Source organism: Peromyscus eremicus, chromosome 15 (genome assembly GCF_949786415.1).
Source record: "Peromyscus eremicus chromosome 15, PerEre_H2_v1, whole genome shotgun sequence".
In the NCBI taxonomy this organism is placed as follows: Eukaryota; Metazoa; Chordata; class Mammalia; order Rodentia; family Cricetidae; genus Peromyscus; species Peromyscus eremicus.
The window spans coordinates 74,708,882-74,726,721 of record NC_081431.1 but is presented as its reverse complement, the minus strand read 5'-3'; positions in this window follow the sequence as shown (position 1 = coordinate 74,726,721).

The window sequence follows — 17,840 nt, the reverse complement described above, 5'->3', positions numbered from 1 at the left end:
AATTCCCAGCAACCACATGGTGGCTCTCAACCACCTGTAATGAGACCTGATGCCCTCTTCTGGACTGCAGGGACACATGTAGGCAGAACACTGTATACATAATAAACAAATAAATCTTTAAAAAAAACCCTATATTATTAAAATATCTTAAATGTCATATTCTATAGATCTGTGAAATATTAGAAGATGATCTGTCTATTTAAAATATGTTTGTTTGACCTTGAAAACATACCTAACCTGACAAGTTCCATTATAATAGGTGACTAACAAATAACTTGCATTTCTTTATATGCTAATTAGTTGCTAACAATAACTTTCAAGGACCAGCAATTTGCATTACATTGTTAAATGAACTGTAGAGGTAAAATACCTTAAACAAGATTAGAAGTGTTTTTACAGTATGTTCTAACAAAATAAATCTCAACTTTGTATCAATATACAAAGATCTATATTAATGTAAAATATTTAAAACAAGCAGTTGCTTTTTAAAAGTAGTTTCAATAATCTACCTTTCATTTTATAATATCTATGTCATCTGATCTTTCATTTTTTTTTCAAACAAGCATCCTGAATCTAATCCACTTTGTTTAGCTTTTTTTTTGTTTGTTTGTTTGTTTGTTTTTTGGTGCTGGGCCACGCGTTCCATTGTTTTCTTTTCTTTTTTTTCTTTTTATTTTGCAATACAATTCAGTTCTACATATCAGCCACGGATTTCCTTGTTCTCCCTCCTCCCCCCTCCCCTTCCCCCCAGCCCAACCCCCATTCAGCCTCCACTGCAGACTGAGATCAACCTGGTAGACTCAGTCCAGGCAGGCACAGTCCCCTCCTCCCAAGCCCAGCCAAGCAACCCTGCATAGGCCCCAGGTTTCAAACCGCCAACTCATGCAATGAGCACAGGACCCGGTCCCACTGCCTGGATGCCTCCCAAACAGATGAAGCCAATCAACTGTCTCACCCATTCAGAGGGCCTGATCCAGTTGGGGACCCCCTCAGCCATTGGTTCATAGTTCATGTGTTTCCATTCATTTGGCTATTTGTCCCTGTACTTTATCCAACCTTGGTCTCAACAATTCTCGCTCATATAAACCCTCCTCTTTCTCGCTAATTGGACTCCCAGAGCTCCACTCGGGGCCTAGCCATGGATCTCTGCATCCAGATCCCTCAGTCATTGGATGGAGTTTCTAGCATGACAATTAGGGTGTTTGGCCATCCCATCACAAGAGTAGGTCAGTTCAGGCTGTCTCTTCGACCATTGCCAGCAGTCTGTTATGGAGGTATCTTTGTGGATTTCTATGGGCCTCTCTAGCACTTTGCTTCTTCCTATTCTCATGTGGTCTTCATTTACCATGGTCTCCTATTCCTTGTTCTCCCTCTCTGTTCTTGATCCAGCTGGGATCTCCCTCTCCCCCAAGCTCTCTTTCCCTCGACCCTCGTCCTTCATTACCCCCACTCATGCCCAGGCTGTTTATGTAGATCTCTTCCATTTCTCCGTCTTTGGGCGATCCCCATGTCTTTCTTGGGGTCCTGTTTTCCAGGTAGCCTCCCTGGTGATGTGAGTAGCAGTCCAGTCATCCTTGTTCCACATCTAGTATCCTCCTATAAGTGAGTACATACCATGTTTGTCTTTCTGAGTCTGGGTTACCTCAATCAGGATGGTTTTTTCTAGATCCATCCATTTGCCTGCAAACCTCATGATGTCATTGTTTTTCTCTGCTGAGTAGTATTCCACTGTGTATATGTACAACATTTTATTTATCCATTCTTCAGTTGAAGGTCATCTGGGCTGTTTCCGTGTTTTGGCTATTACAAACAATGCTGATATGAACATAGCTGAAAAAGTGCTCTTGTGGTATGATTGAGCATTCCTTGGGTATATGCCCAAGAGTGGTATAGCTGGATCTTGGGGGAGATTGATTCCCAATTTTCTAAGAAAGCGCCTTATTGATTTCCAAAGTGGTTGTACAAGCTTGCATTCCCACCAGCAGTGGAGGAGAGTTCCCCTAGCTCCACATCCTCTCCAGCATAAGGTGTCTTAAGTGTTTTGGATCTTAGCCATTCTGACAGGCGTAAGGTGGTATCTCAGAGTTGTTTTGATTTGCATTTCCCTGATGATTAGGGATGTTGAGCAATTCCTTAAATGTGTTTCAGCCATTTGAGTTTCCTCTGTTGAGAATTCTCTGTTTAGTTCTATAGCCCATTTCTTAATTGGACTGTTGGGCATTTTGATGTCTAATTTCTTGAGTTCCTTATATATTCTGGATATCAGTCCTCTGTCAGATGTGGGGTTGGTGAAGACCTTTCTATGGGTGTTTAGCTTTTTTCCTGACCATTACCAATAACAATGTGTAATCAACCACCAAAACAATAACAAATGTCCATAACTCATTGAATGACCAAAAACCACCAACTTACCCTCTTGAGAATGTAGGGGTGGTATTCTTTTTTTAATTTCATTTAAGATTTTTAAATTCATTTTACATACCAACCACAGATTCCCCCTCATCTTTCCCATTCCCTTCACCCCTACCAAACCCATTCGCCCCTGCCCCCATCTCCTCCTTCAAAAGGATAATAAGTTCTTCCATGGGAGGACAGCAAAGCCTGGTACATTCACTTGAGGCAGGATCAAGCCCCTCCCTGGTGCATCAAAGGTAAGCAAGGTGTCTAACCATATGGAATGGGATCCAGAAAGCCAGCTCATGATCACACCTCCCCCCCCCCAAAAAAAAAATAGACCCGGATACACAATGATCTTTCTTATGCAGAAGGTCTAGTCTGGTCCCGTGTGGGTTTCACAGCTGTTGGTCTAAAGTTTGTGAGATCCTATAAGTTTAGTTCAGTTGTCTCTATAGACTTTTCCATCATGATCTTTTTTTTTTTTAAGATTTATTCATTATGTATACAGTGTTCTGTTTGCATGTATCCCTGCAGGCCAGAAGAGGGAGCCAGATCTCATTACAGATGGTTGTGAGCCACCATATGGGTGCTGGTAATTGAACTCAGGACCTCTGGAAGAACAGCCAGTATTCTTAACCTCTGAGCCATCTCTCCAGCCCTTCCATCATGATCTTGAACCCCCTTGCTCATATAATCCCTCTTCCCTCTCATTGACTGGACTCCTGGAGCTTGGCCTGGTGCTTGGTCCTGGGTCTCTACAGCTGCTTCCATCAGTTACTGTATGAAGGCTCTATGATGACAGTAATGGTATTCACTAATCTGATTACCAGGGTAGGCCAGTTCAGGCACTCTCACCACTGTTGCTAGTAGTCTAAAGTGGGGTCCTTCTTGTGTATTTCTGGGAATTTCTCTGGTACCAGGTTTCTTCCATATTCCATCTTGCTTCCCTCTAACAAGATATCTCTTTCATTACTCTCCCATTCCATTTCTCCACAAGGTTGACCATCCCATTCCCTCATGTTATCATCCCCCATCCCATCCTCTTTATTGCCCTCTATCATCCCTAGTTTGCTCATGGAGATCTCCTCTGTTTCCCCTTCCCAAGGTGATTTGTATATCCCTCTTAGGGTTCTCCTTGTTTCCTAGCTTCTCTGGAGCTGTGGGCTGTAGTCTGATTACCCTTTGCTTTATACATAGTATCCTCTTATGATTGAGTACATACCATGTTTGTCTTTCTGAGTCTGTGTTACCTTACTCAGGATGATATTTTCTAGTTCCATCCATTTGCCTGCAAATTTAATGATGCCATTGTTTTTTTACTGTAGAGTAATACTCCATTGTGTATATGTATGCCATTTTTTAACTATTCTTTTGTTCAGGGGCATCTAGGTTGTTTCCAGTTTCTGGCTATTTATCAATAATGCTCCTATGCATATAGTTGAGCAAGTGTCCTTGTGATTATGCATCCCTTGGGTATATGCCCCAAAGTGGTATCATTTGGTCTTGAGGTAGATTAATTCCCAATTTTCTGAGAAGTCACCATACTGATTTCCAGAGTCATTGTATACAAGTTTCCATTCCCACCAATAATGGAGGAGTGCTCCCCTTGTTCTGCAACCTCTCAAATATAAGCTGCCATCAGTGTTTTTGATCTTAGCCATTCTAATAGGTGTAATATGGTATCTCAGAGTCATTTTGATCAGCCTTTCTGTGATGACTAAAGATGTTGAGTAATTCCTTAAGTGTCTTTTATCCACTTGGGATTCTTCTGTTGAGAATTCCCTGTTTAAATCTGTAGCCCATTTTTAAATTAGATTGTTTGGTATTTTGCTGTCTAGTTTCTTGAGTTCTTTATGTAATTTGGAAATCAGCCCTTTGTCAAATTTGGTGTTGGTAAAGATTTTTTTCCCATTCTGTAGGCTGGTTTTTTTTTTTCTTATATATTGTGTCCTTAGCCTTACAGAAGCTTCTCATTTTCAGGAGGTCCCATTTATTAATTGTTGCTCTCAATGTCTGTGCTATTGGTGTTATATTTAGTAAGTGGTCTCCTGTGTCAATGCATTCTAGGCCATTTCCTATTTTCTCCTCTGTCAGGTTCAGTGCAGCTGGATTTATGTTGAGATCTTTGATTCACTTGGATTTAAATTTTGTGCAGAGTGATAGATATGGATCTATTTGTAATCCTCTACATGTTTACATTCAGTTATACCAGCACTGTTTGTTGAAGATGCTTTTCTTTTTTTCCATTGTACAGTTTTGGTTTCTTTGTCAAAAATCAAGCATTCATTGTTGTGTGCATTAATTTCAGGATCTTCAATTTGATTCCATTGGTCCACATGTTGGCTTTTATGCCAATATCAAGATGTTTTTATTACTATAGCTTATAGTAGAGCTTGAAGTCAGGGATGGTGATGCCTCCAGAATTTTGTTTGTTGAATCCAGAATTTTGTTTGTTGTAAAGGATTTTTTTTTTTTTTTTTTTTTTTTTTTTTTTTTTTTTAGATTCCTAGGTTTTCTGGTTTTCCATATGAAGTTGAGTATTGTTCTTTCAGGGTGTATGAATAATTGTGTTGACATTTTGATGGGAATTGCATTGAATCTGTAGATTGCTTTTGGTAAGATTGCCATTTTTATTACATTGGTTCTACCTATCCAACAGCATGGAAAAATTTTAAATTTTCTGATATCTTTTTAATTTCTTTCTTCAAAGACTTAAAGTTTTTGTCATACAGGTCTTCAATATGTTTGGTTAGAGTTACCCCAAGGTATTTTATATTATTTGCAGTTATTGTAAAGGGTGGTATTTCTCTGATTTCCTTCTCATTTGTGTATAGTAGGGCTACAGATTTTGGGGGGTTGAGCTTGTATCCTGCCACATTACTGAAGTTGTTTATCAGTTGTAGGAATTTCTTGGTAGAATTTTTTGGGTCACTTATGTAGACTACCATGTGATCTGCAAATGGCGAAAGTTTGACTTCTTCCTTCCCAATTTGTATATCATTAGTCTCCTCTTGTTGTCTTATTTTTCTAGCTAGAACTTTGAGTACTTTATTGAATATATATGGGGAGACTGGACAGCCTTGTCTTGGTCCTGATTTTAGTGGAATTTCTTCAATTTTCTCTCCATTTAATTTTATGTCAGCTCTTAGCTTGATGTAAATATTATATGTAGCTAGAGTTTTCCTGCCTAGCCCACAGTCAGGACAAATCTCTTTCACCTGTCAGTCCCACAGCTGCTCAGACCCAACCAAGTAAACACAGAGACTTATATTGGTTACAAACTGTATGGCCATGGCAGGCTTCTTGCTAACTGTTCTTATAGCTTAAATTAATCCATTTCCATTAATCTATACCTTGCCACGTGGCTCGTGGCTTACCGGCATCTTCACATGCTGTTTGTCATCATGGCGGCTGGCAGTATCTCTCTGACTCAGCCTTCCACTTCCCAGCTTTATTCTCCTCCTTGTCCCGCCTACACTTCCTGCCTAGCCAATGGCCAATCAGTGTTTTATTTATTGACTAATTAGCAACACATTTGCCATACAGAACATCCCACAGCAATTATACCTATATTATGTTTAGGTATATTCCTTGTATTCCTGTTCTCTCCAAGACCTTTATCATGCAAGGGTGTAAGATTTTGTCAATGACTTTTTAAGCATCTAATGAGATGATGATGTGTTTTTTTTTTTCTTTCAGTTTGTTTATATGATGGACTACGTTGATAGATTTTTGTATGTTTAATGATCCCTGCATCTCTGGAATGAAGTCTACTTGATCATGGAGGATGATTTTTTGTTTTTATGTGTTTTGGATTTGTTTTTCCAGTATTTTATTGAGCATTTTTCATCAATGTTCATGAAGGAGATTGGTCTGTAATTCTCTTTCTTTGTTGCATCATTGTATGGTTTCGGTATCAGGGTAACTGTGGCCTCACAGAAAGAGGTTAACAATGTTCCTTTTGTTTCTATTATGTGGAACAATTTGAGGAGTATTTGAATTAGCTCTTCTTTGAAATTCTGGTAGAATTCTGCTTTGAAACCATCTGATCCTGAGCGTTTTTGTTTCAGAGATTTTTAATGACTGCTTCTATTTCAGTAAGAGTTGTAGGTCTATTTAAATTATGTATCTGGTCTTGATTTATTTTGTGTATATGTTACTTATCCAGATAATTGTCCATTTCTTTTAGATTAATTTTAGTTTGAAGTCTATTTTGTTAGATATTAGGATAGCTACATCAGCTTGCTTCTTAAGTCCATTTGACTGGAATGACTTTTCCCAGCACTTTACTCTGAGGTAGTATCTGTTTTTGAAGTTTAAGTGTGTTTCTTATATGCAGAAGAAGGATGGATTCTGTTTTCATACCCATTCTCTTATCCTGTGTCTTTTTATAGATGAATTGAGTCCATTAATATTAAGGGATATTAATGACCAGTGATTGTTAATTTCTGGTATTTTTTTGATAGTAGTGTTGCGTGTTTCCCTTCTTTCAGATTTGTTGGTGTGGGGTTATCTATTGCTTGTGTTTTTATGGGTGCTTCTAACTTCCTTAGGTTGGATTGTTTTCTCTTAGTGCTTTCTGTTGGGCTGGGTTTATGAATAGATATTTTTTAAATCTGGACTTATCATCGAATATCTTGTTTACACTGTCTATGGTGACTGAGAGTTTTGCTGGGTGTAATAGTCTGGGCTGGCATCTGTGGTTTCTTAGTGTCTGTATTATATGTATCCTGGACCTTCTGGCTTTCAGAGTCTACATTGAGAAATCAGATGATATTCTGTTGAGTCTCCATTTATATGTTACTTGACCTTTTTCCTTTGCAGCTCTTAATATTTTTTTCTTCATTCTGTATATTTGGTGGTTTGATTATTATGTGTCAAGGGGATGTTTTTTGGGGTCCAGTCTATCTGGTTTTCTGTAAGCTTCCTGTATCTTCATAGCCATTTCCCTCTTTAGGTTGAGAAATTTTTCTTCTATGAGTCTGTTGAATATATTCTCTGTGCCTTTGAGCTGGTATTCTTCTCCTTCTATCCCTATTATTCTTAGGTTTGATCTTTTCATGGAGTCCCCAATTTCTTGTATTTTTTTGTTATGACTTCATTGTCTTTAATGTTTTCTTTGAATTTTGAATCTATTTCTCCTATCATTTCTTCAACACCAGAGATTCTCTCTTCCATCTCTTGCATTTTGTTGTTTATGCTTGCATCTGCAGTTCATATTCATTTACTCAGATTTTCCATTACCTGCATTATCTTGGTTTGTTTCTTTTTGTTGCCTCTATTTCAGTTTTCAATTCTTGAACTGTTTCCTTCACTTGTTTGACTGCTTTTTCTTTGTCTTCTTTAAGGGATTTATTGATTTCTTGTAATTTTTGTCTTTTCCTTGATTTCTTTAAGGGAAAATTCCATTTTCTCTTTGAAAGCCTCTATCATCTTCTTAAAATCATTTTTAAGGTCATTCCTTCTGCTATTTCTACATTGGAAAGTTCAGGTTGTGCTGATGTAGAACCACTAAGTTCTGATGGTGCCATATTGCTCTTTATGCTGTTAAATATATTCTTACACTGGCATCTCTCCATCTCTTTCTCCAATTGGTACAAACCATGTCTGTGTCTTAGGGATCTATTCTTGGTCCAGTTGGCACTCTTGTTTCTATCAGAGCTTTTGGTCCAGTCAGAGCTGGTAGAGTCTGTGTCTCAGTGAGCTGTTGTGGTCTTGGGTGATGGGTGGGTTTGGGCAGTGGACTGGGGCTTGTTGGTTACAGTGTCCAGTGGTAGGTAGTGGTAGTTAGGCCTGAACTGAGGTTCTCAGGTTCAACTGATGTTGGATTTTATTAAGGGCATTTTCCATAGCTAATGAGATGATTATGAGGCTTTCAACTTTTAATATGTCTAAACAGTCAATTACATTTACCAATTTATCTATATTGAACTATTCTTGAATTTTTGAGATGAAGCTTACTTGATCATGGCAAATGATCTTTTTGATGTGTTCTTAGATTCAGATTGCAAGTATTATATTGAGAAAATTTTCAAAAAGTTTTTTTTTTTTTTTTTTTTTCCGAGACAGGGTTTCTCTGTGTAGCTTTGCATCTTTCCTGGAACTCACTTGGTAGCCCAGGCTGGCCTCGAACTCACAGAGATCCACCTGCCTCTGCCTTCTGAGTGCTGGGATTAAAGGCGTGCACCACCACCGCCCGGCTCAAATAGGTTTATAACGAATGTTGGTCTAAAATTTTATTTTTTGTTGGGCTTTGTTTGGTTTAAGTATCATGATAATTGTGGATTCACATAAAGTATGAGAAAGTGTTCTTTCAGTTTATATTTTGTAGCACAATTTGAAGAGTATTGGCATTAATTAGATTTCTGTCCTGAGTCCATCTGGACCTGGTTGTTTTCTGTGGGGAAACATTTAATGCCTGCTTCCATTTCACTAGAGGTTATGGGGTAAATTTAATTTGCTTAAATGATATTGATTTAACTTTGGTCCATAGTATATAATTAGACAATTAACCATTTCTCTTAGGTTTTTTTTTTTTTTTTTTGGTTTTTCGAGACAGGGTTTCTCTGTGTAGCTTTGCGCCTTTTCCTGGAACTCACTTGGTAGCCCAGGCTGGCCTTGAACTCACAGAGATCTGCCTGGCTCTGCCTCCCGAGTGCTGGGATTAAAGGCGTGCGCCACCACCGCCCGGCAGTTTTTTTTTTTTAATCTGGTGGAGTACAGACTTTTGAATTATGTTCTTATGGTTCTCAGGATTTTCTCAGCATCTGCTGTGATGGTCCCCTTTTTTATTCTAGTGTTATCAATTTAGATTATCTCTTTATATTTCAGTTACTTCAGCTAAGAATTTATCAATATATTGATCTTTCTCAAAGAATCAACTCTTTGTTTTATTGATGCTTTATATTTGTTGTTGTTTCTATTTTATTGATCTAAGGTTTGAGTTTGATTATTTCTTGGTGTTTATTCCTTTTAAGTGTTATTTCTTCTTTTTGTTCTAGAGCTTTCAGGTATGCTGCTACATTAGTAATAGGAGAGCTTTTCAATTATTTTATGTAGATTCTTAGTGCTACAAACATGCTATAAATTATTAGCTCCACCTTCATTGTGTCCTATACATTTGAGTATATTGTGTTTTCATTTTCATTCAATTATAGAAAGTTTTGAAATTCTTTCCTTATTTTTTTCTTGACTCATTATTTTTATTCAGTTTGGAGATATCCAATTTCCATGAGCTTATAAGCATTCTGGTTGATAAACAATATCGTAGTTTTGGTTTCTATTGCTGTGAAGAGACATCATGACCACAGCAACTCTTACACAGGAAAACATTTAATGTGATGGCTCACTTACAGTTCAGAGGGTTATCCCATTATCATCATGAAGGGACATAGTGGCATGAGGGTAGACATGGTGCTGGAGCTGAAAGTCATTTATCTTGATCAGAAGGCAACAGAAAGTAGATTGAGACATTGGGGATGGCTTGATCATATATGAAGACCTCAAAAGCCTGCCTCCAAAGTGACTCACTTCCTTCAATATGACAACATCTACTCTAACAAGGCCATGCCTCCTAATATTGGTGTTCCCTTTGAAAGCCATTTTCTTTCAAATCACCACATTCTACTTCCTGGTTTTTAAAGGATTGTGGCAAGAATCATAATGCAAGAATGCATTCAAATTCCCAATAGTCTATAACACTTTAAAACTTATTTAAAAGTCTACAGTTCAAAGTTTCTTCTGAGAATCATGCTACTTTGATTCGCAGTTATTTTAAAGTGTTTATGAATTCGGTGACTCTCTTAGCAGCTCTAATGCTATGAAGAGACCATGGCATCTCTCAAGAAGAAAAACATTTAATTGGTACTGGCTCATAGTTTCAGAGGATTAGTCTATTAACATCATGGTGGGACATTGCTGGACATAGTGGCATGCAGGCAGACATTATCCTGGAGAAGAAGATGAGAGTCCTACATGTGTATCCACAGCAACAGAAGGAAAAACTATGTACTTGGGCATGTCTTAAGCATATATGAGACATAAAAGTCCACCCCCACAGTGACATACTTCCTCCAAAAAGGCCACACTTTCCAACAGTGCTACTTTCTATTGGCTAAGCATTCAAACACATGGGTATTTGGGGCCATACCTATGCAAACCACCACATTCTGCTCCATGGCTTTCTAGGTTTGTAGCCATAACATTCTCACAGTCTATCAGAGTCTCAACAGTATTTAAAATTCCAAAGTTCAGCCATCTGATCACCAGAGCAGGTCAGCTCAGGCATTCTCTCAACCATTGCCAGTAGTCTACAGTGGAGGTATCTTTGTGGATTTCTGGGAGACCTCTCTAGCACTCTGCTTCTTCCTATTCCCCTGGGGTCTTCATTCATCATGGTATCTCCCTCCCCATTCTCCCACTCAGCTCCTGATCCAGCTGGGATCTCCCACTTCCCTAAGCTCTCATTCCCCTGACCCTTGCCCTCCATTACCCCACTCCACCCTCAGTTTGCTCATGTAGATCTCATCCATTTATCTGTCCTTGGGTGATCCCTGTGTCTTTTTCAGGGTCTTCTTTACTAGGTAGCCTCCCTGGAGTTGTGAGTTGCAGTCTGGTTATCCTTTGCTTTACATCTAGTAACCACTTATGAGTGAGTACCTACCATGTTTGTCTTTCTGAGTCTGGGTTACCTCATTTAGAATGATTTTTTTTTGCCTCATCCAGTGACTGATGGAAGCAGATGTAGAGATCCATGGCTGAGCCCCAGGTGGAGCTCTGGGAGCCCAGCTGGAGAGAGAGAGAGGAGGGATTGTATGAGTGAGAGATATTGAGACCATGATTGGAAAAAGCACAGGGACAAATAGCTAAACTAGTGGAAATGCATGAACTGTGAACCAATGGCTGAGGAGCCCCCATGGAACTAGACCGGGCCCTCTGGATAAGTGAGACAGTTGATTAGCTTGAACTGTTTGGGAGTCCCCCAGGCAGTGGAGCTGGGACCTGTCCTTGGTGTATGGGCTGGCTTTTTGGAGCCTGGGACCTATGTTGGGACACTTTGCTCAGCCTTGGTATAGGGAGGAGGGGACTGGACCTGCCTGGGCTGAGTCTACCAGGCTGAGCTGACTCTCCAGGGGAGACCTTGCCTTAGAGGAGGTGGGAATGGAGGGAGGATTCGGGGGGGAGGCCTGGGGATTGGGAGGAGGAAGGATGGGAAATCCATGGCTGATATGTGAAATTAAGTTAATTATAAAATAAAAACATGTATTAAAAAAAAGATTACAGGTGTGTACCATGTCCAGCTGGAACTTTAATTGTTTCTCAAATAAATATTAACTTTCAAACTGAAAAAATGTTTAAAGTTCAAAGTCTCTTCTGAGATTCATGTAATCTATTAACTGCAGTACACTATAAAATCAAAATGAGAAAGCAGATCACATACTTCAATTATATAATAGCATAGGATATACATTACTAGGCCAAAATGGTGGAAAAGAAGAATAGTGATGAAATATTGGACCAAAGCAAGACCAAAAACAGCTGGGGAGATGCAAAACTTTGCATCTCCACGTCTGATGTCAAAAGACTCTTCAGATCTCCAGTCTTTTCAACTTTGTTGACTGCAACACACTTCTTTCCCTTATGCTGGTTCTACTTCCTGTTTCAGCTCTCCTCAGCAGATATTAAATGATTCTGTCAAATCCAACCTTGGGGCTACCAACACAATCCAGGCTTCAACTTCATAGCTTCATGCAATGGCTTCTCTAGGCCATTATTCAGGAATACTCTTGATGCCCCTTTCTATCCTTAACACTGGAGCCACATAGCTGAAGCTGTCAAGTTCTGCTACTTACTGGGATATAGAACCCTAGTTCTATGACATCATCTCCAAATTTCTGTTTTCAATAGTTACCTTCACTATCTAAGATAGGCTGTTCTGGAACTTGCTCTGTGATTAGGCTGGCCTCAAACTCAAAGGTCCACCAGACTCTACTTTCTGAGTTCTGAGTTTAAAGGCATGCACCACCACACACAGCTAAGCCTTTTTTTAATTCCTTTTCACAAGTTGGAAACTTAGCTCTGTGGAATCTTGAGATCACTACTCCCTTTATTCCTTTTCTTAATCTGTTTATCTCCTTGAACATGTGACTTAGCTCCATTCCACCTTTAATGCTCCTTTTCCTGTCAAATTTATATTTTGTAATTTACCCTAATCAGATTGCTCAATTTCATTATAAATTTTCATTGTAGTTACCACTAATAACTATATGATGCAGTCTATTTATTCTAGGTTGTTTGAGATTTCCTCTGCCAATGTAATTAATCCATATCTCTTCACTTTAGTCTCGGGCAGACATTTCAGACAAGGTCAAAAAGCAGCAATGTTCTTCACAAAAATATCACAGGACTGGTCTCTAGGCAAGATTCTAACATTCTTTTCAACTGAAAATTGTTGAGCCAGCACACACAGTTGAAATCACACTCAGAACCACTGTCCTCCATGTTCCTACTAGGATGGCCATTGAGAAACACTTTTCTGATCCACAGGCCCAAGGTCCATATTTCTTTAAACAAAAGTATGGTGAGGCCTATCACAGCAATACCTCATTTCCTCATACCAACTTCTGTCTTTGTTAGGGGTTTCTGTTGCTGTGAAAAGACACTATGACCCAGGCAACCCTTATAAAACAAAAACAAAACAACAAAATTTTTTAATGGAGTAGCTCACTTACAGTTCTGAGGCATAGCCCATTATCATCATGGTGGACTAAGAAACATGCAGGCAGACATGGTTCTCCAGATAGGAGTCCTACATCTTAATCAGCAGGTAATAGGAAGTGGTCTGATATACTAGACATGTTTGAACATTTATGAGACCTCAAAGTCTGCCTCCAAGGTGACACACTTCCTCCAAAAAGACCACAACTACTCCAACAAAGTCACGCCTCTTGAAAGTGCCACTCCCTTTGGGGGGCATTTTTTTTCATACCACCACATTGAAGCTGGCTTACAGTTTCAAAGGTTTAGTCCATTATCATCATGGTGAAACATGGCAGCATGCAGGCAGACATGGTGCTAGAGAAGAAGTTGAGAATTTTACATCTTGATCCACAGGAAAAGGAAACTATGAGCCACACTGAGCATAGTTTGAGCATATAAGATGTCAAAGCCCATCTCCACAGTGATACACTCCTCCAACAAGCCACACCTACTCCAACTGAAGGAAGCTTGAAAAGGCACATTTTCCTAAGTACTGCCATTTTTACTTCTAATTCCATTTTACCTATAGCATGAAATAATTTTCAAGTTCCCATGGATTTCCCTTTGGGGCTGTTAAGAAGCTAACCAACTTACTCTCTAAGCAACAATCCCTAAATCCTAATATCTGTTCCTAACAACAAAAAGAACAAATGAATTTAATTGGTTGGACATTTTGTGTTGGTTGACAAAGATGACAGATGACACATATATTAAAGCCCTTCATTCCTGAATTATAATTGGTGAAAAATATAACTGTAACTGGGAACAAGTGAATTTATGGTTTTGTGCTTATAAATCCCACTTCCAACCTGGCTCTGGCTGCCTGGAGAAATAAGGCTCTGGAGTTCTTGTCCTGCAGCCTTGATCTATTACTCACCCTGCTTATGTAGTGATTTGTTAAAGACTTTGGAACCCATAAGTGTTGTTTCTCTCATTCCTCATAGCCCACAACAGACATGGGTGTAACATTTGGAGGTCCCACCAAGATGTCTCATTGAGGAACAGGATTGAGATACCCAATAAGCAGAGTTGGGGATTCCTCTGGAGGCAGGTAAGGTTCAGCACCAAGGCTTAGGACTCAGAAGGAGGGTGGATGTGGCAGTACTCCTTGAGTCTGGGGTAAGGAAGGATGCCTCTCTTATATCAGGTGATTCCTGACTCAGAACCAGGTGTCCCAGGTCATGGAAGTGTGTCTTTTTATCAATTGATATCTTACTTGTCTTATTTGTCCATTTTATTTGACCACTGGTTGGACATCTAATTCTCTCCTTTACCCCCAATGCCTTAAAATTGTAGCTGGTCTGTCTGCCTTGAATGCATGAATATGACCACTGCATATTTGTTTTGGACTGGTCTGAAATATATAAGCTTATAGTGTTCCATGTTTCTTGGTTATAGCTCAGCTGTTAATGTTGCAGCCAGCTATCCAGGCACAGAAATTAAATCTGGGCTTTCTGTCCACTGAAACTAATTCAAATGTCAATTGGGTGTGAATAATATTAAAATTGTTTTATGCTGTTCTGCTTTATGAAAGAGTTGACTCTGCAATTTGGTTATAGCCCACCCTTTTCCAAATCCAGACATGCATTTAAAGTCTCTATGTTCACAGCCAAAATCTGCTAGACAGGAAGAACAAGAATGGAGCCATTAAGACATTATTGGCTTCTAATTACTGTGTATAGTTAAAATTTATAATATTTGTAACAAAAAGAGTTAACTTAAAACTTTGACATAGGGTTAATAATCAGAAGGTTACATAGGTAATCTTAAAACAAAAACCCAATCCATCAATATCTATAATTCTGAGCAGAACTCAAATGTGCTAACCCTGCCTTTAAACCCCTTTAGTTATGCTTCTGACTGTTTTTGTTAACTGAAATAAAAGCACAGTTTTTATGCTTATGGGCTCTCCTGAGAAAGACTCAAGATTGCACTGGAATCACAAATACCCAATATTGTCACTGGCCAACTAAATTTAGGGCCCCAACTATTAAGCAAAAGAAACTGGGATATTTCTATATTATTTTGCAGTAAGACGGTGACCTTTATCAGTCTAGCAAAGAACTTGGAGCAGTTTCTCAGTGAATAAGTTCTGTCCCTTTAGGGTCAAGAGACCTTTCTACAGGAGTAGCCTAGGGTCTCTTGCAGGTTGGACATTTGCATTACAATCCACAACAATGCACCACAAAAAGTTCAAAACCATTGGCTTAAACAATGTCTCTCCATACTTAAGGTTTATTCAAGCTTACAAAAACTGGCTTAAAGATGTGTGTCTAATTTCCTTGTTTTTGCTAGCATTGTAATAATGGAGTCATACAAGAAACTACTATATTCTATAGTGGTACATTATGTAAGGAAATCTCACAGTCTCTTTGAGGACTATATTTATAAGTTAAAAGTCTTATCTTGATACTGAAAGAGCTTCAATTCAGAAATTGCTACTTTTATTGTAAACTGTTAAAGATGATTCAGCCTTGAGGTATTCAGAACTATATTTATAGTCATGCTAAGCACATATAGTCAAGTACAGGAAAAAAAAATTTCTTTGTTTAGCTCAGACATACTTAATATATAATGGTACTCAAACTACCAGTGATTTTCTGAATACAGCATTTAAGATATTTAAACTTTTGTAAGAGACAGGGACTCCCAGATCCTAGTGGTGACTCTCAAAGTCTCAAAGAAGGCAATATGTTGTATGATATTTTGCTTGTGTTCTGACAAAGCTTTGCTGGAGATCAGAGGGTGGGGCTTGCCACTAGTTAACTATAGATTCCAGGCAGTGGTGGCACACACCTTTAATCCCAGCACTTGGAAGAAGGAAACAGGAAGATCAGGAGTTCAAGGCCACCCTGGGCTACACAAGATTGAACCAGTCTAAATGAGAAACAGATCCAGACTTTGGTGGTGCATGTCTTTAATCCAAGCACAAGTGGGGTAGAGATAGGAATATAAAATGAGTGGAGACAGAATCTAGGCTGCCCATTCAGTCTGAGGATTTGTAGAGACAGGATCCCACATTTTCAGTCTGAGGATCTGTAGAGTCAGAATCCCACCTATTCAGTCTAAGTATTTGTAAAGACAGGTGACCATTCTGTCTGAGACTTCATAGAGGTAAGAAGTTTCTGGTAGCTGGCTGTTCTGCTTCTCTCATCTATCAGTTTTCACTCTAACATCTGACTCAAGGTTTTTATTATTAAGACTAATTAGGATCATGCTTCAGTAATAGACAAAGTAGCTTATGACTCCACCTGTACTGTGGTAACAATAACCAGTAGGCAGGACTGTCCCAAGGCCTCACCTATTGATAGGGCTCAGCCCAAACCTTGGACCAGCAAGACACTAGAGACTTGATTGACCCACTTTGCCTAGACAAAGTGAGGTCCGTCCCCCCATGATTGTCCTCTACAGGTACACCTCTCATCTTCTTGGCCTGGCAGCCATGACTGCTGTCCTGTTGCCCCTGCACCCAAGACCCTGGAGACCACAGGAACCTTGGAGGTAAAGGAGTATGGACTAGTCTCTATCATTTTGATTAATCTTTCTCAAATCTCTTATCACTTTGACAGCTAGGCTAACTAGTTTTGTTAGCTAGGCTACAGTAGACAATTAGATCCTTCCCCTAGGCTACTCATTAGTTCATTAGCCAGTTCATTACTTATTTAAAGATACTTGGTCTCTTTTTAGGAAAAGGCAGACAGATTTGTTTTGCTCTCAGGCTCCACATTAAACAGCAAACAGGTTCCAGGAATAACCTTTCACAAAAACAAAAAACAAAACCAAACATACCTTACAATGTTTAATAACTACTCATGTCTCTAGTTAATGATTAAAGTCCATGCAAGGTCTGAGGATGTAAAAACTTAAATAAGCTTGAAGGGTCTCAAAAATTTTATATATATATATATATATGTGTGTGTGTGTGTATGTATATATATACATATATATATGTGTGTGTGTATGTTTATATGTATATATATGTATATATATATGTGTGTGTGTGTGTATATACACATGTTATAAAGATATACTGTTACATTGAGATTTCAAAGGTTCAAAGTTTTTTAGCATTGCTAAATGGAGTTTTGATGTACTGATTGAGCACTGACTACTACTCAATTGCAATTTCAAGATATTAAATTTCTTTTGATTGTCTTCTAAATATAAACTTATTTGTGTTTTCCAACAGACTAACTCACAACCATAGCTTTTACCACATTTCTAAGGCATAAATCAGTTCCAGTTGTTTTATAGACACCCTTTAACAGCTTTCTCTCTACAAATATGAATGTCAGTACAATGGAAATGCTAAAAATTCATATGAATTTCAGGGAATCAAAGAAGTCATAAGACTTGGATCCATCTGCTACAGGTTGAATGGACTCTAGATAAGTAAAAGTTCCAAACAAAAGGTTTTATTTTAAGCTTCTAAATTGTATCCTCTGTCCCTAGTCTATACGGTCTCAGCAGATTTAGCAGACACCATCCATGAGCACCTGGGCACTGCAAACTGGGGAGTTCTGGACTTGCCGTAAGGCCAGTCCATGTGGTTGCTCCCTGTCCCTTCATCTGGAAAAGCTAAGCAGAGGATGCTGTTAAATGCTCCACTTCCCAGCCTTTGACTATACTTTCAGCTTTCGTGAGCCCTGACAACCAACACCCCAGTTTCCACTGGAAGAAGTTAT